The sequence below is a fragment of the Egretta garzetta genome, unplaced genomic scaffold (genome assembly GCF_000687185.1).
Source record: "Egretta garzetta isolate BGI_Z169 unplaced genomic scaffold, ASM68718v1 scaffold325, whole genome shotgun sequence".
Classification (NCBI taxonomy): Eukaryota; Metazoa; Chordata; class Aves; order Pelecaniformes; family Ardeidae; genus Egretta; species Egretta garzetta.
In genome coordinates this window covers 1,668,135-1,669,792 of record NW_009259833.1, presented here as the reverse complement: position 1 = coordinate 1,669,792, position 1,658 = coordinate 1,668,135, and the positions used below count along the sequence as shown (strand labels likewise).

Here is a 1,658-nt window from a genome sequence, read left to right as displayed (position 1 = left end):
TTAAAAAAAAAAAAAAAAAAAAAAAAAGGCAACGTGAAATTCAGGACGCTTCCGAGTCATTTGTGAGTTTTGCCAAGCAAAAGGATACGCCGCAAAGGGTTATTTTTGAGTGCTTCAGTGTCCGTGTAAACAAGTCTGAACTTCAGCTGCCTTCTTGGCTTGTTTATTCTGTAAGTCACAGATAATTTAACAAGTTATGTATTTTCATCTTGTTGCATTTGTTGCTTTTTCAGAGTCAATTCTCTTCATGCCATACATAACATCCAGCTCCAGACCTATACTTTGCTTTTTGGTTTATATTTACTTTCTAGATACTAGACTCTTTATAGATATTCACCCGCAGCTAGAGTTCAGCACCTATTTATTTTGTGTATGCAGAAGCCTTGTAAGATCTAACCTGTGATGTTGTTTTTGCCATCTGATAACGTATGATCAAATGGAGCATGTTTAAATAACAACATCTAGGACACAATGACAGTAAACCAGCTGCGAAACAAACATTTCTAAAGATCAGATAAGATGGAAGAGATGCATCAGGGCTGGATTGCTCCCTATATCACAAGTTCTCGCACTTTGGGGTAAGAGGTATTTCCAGGCATGGGATTTCCTTTATGCCACAGGCTAATAGATCGTCCTGTGTTATTTTTCACGTTGGTTTATATCTTGTAGAGACGTGTGCCTTTGCAAAGCGAGTGTAATACACCGACTGGGATGGTATTAGGCGAGTGTAATACACCGACTGGGGTGGTATTAGGCGAGTGTAATACACCGACTGGGATGTGGCCAGCAGGTCGAGGGAGGTTCTCCTCCCCCTCTACTCTGCCCTGGTGAGACCCCACCTGGAGTACTGTGTCCAGTTCTGGGCTCCCCAGTTCAAGAAAGACGAGGAACTCCTAGAAAGAGTCCAGAGGAGGGCAACTAGGATGATAAAGGGACTGGAGCATCTCCCCTACGAGGAAAGGCTGAGAGAGTTGGGCTTGTTCAGCCTGAAGAAGAGAAGACTGAGAGGGGATCTCATCAACACATACAAATATCTTAAGGGCGGAAGTCAAGAGGATGGAAGCAGTCTGTTTGCAGTGGTGTCCAGCGACAGGACTAGGGGCAATGGATGCAAACTGAAACATAAGAGGTTTCAGTTGAATATGAGGAAGAACTTCTTCACTCTGAGGGTGGCAGAGCACTGGAACAGGCTGCCCAGGGAGGTTGTGGAGTCTCCTTCTCTGGAGATATTCAAAGCCCGCCTGGATGAAGTCCTGTGTAGCATGCTCTAGGTGAGCCTGCTTTAGCAGGGGGGTTGGACTAGATGATCTCCTGAGGTCCCTTCCAACCCTTACGATTCTGTGATTCTGTGTATTAGGTGAGTGTAATACACCGACTGGGATGGTATTAGGCGAGTGTAATACACCGACTAGGATGGTATTAGGCATAACCTGCGTGAGTTGCACAGGAGCAGGTAAACAGCAAGAAATTCAAAACAACAGAGAATTGTCTGGTTCTGTATTATTTTGCTGCCTTCCATGCAGCCACCTCTTCTCCCTAAACCCACACTATCTTTTGCGTTAAAGGCGGCCGCTCGCTTCTGCCAAAGACTATGCCTTTACAATTGATTTTTCAAAGCTCCTTGTGGTTTATAAGTGTTTTTCTTACTCGTCTGCAAA

At 44.4% G+C, this 1,658-nt stretch overlaps 1 protein-coding gene across 1 annotated transcript in view; it reads left to right on the top strand.

The window, feature by feature from the left end:
* PINX1 (PIN2 (TERF1) interacting telomerase inhibitor 1) overlaps positions 1–1,658 on the top strand; it is a 62,526-nt gene that overhangs the window by 58,167 nt on the left and 2,701 nt on the right. The window lies entirely within an intron of this gene.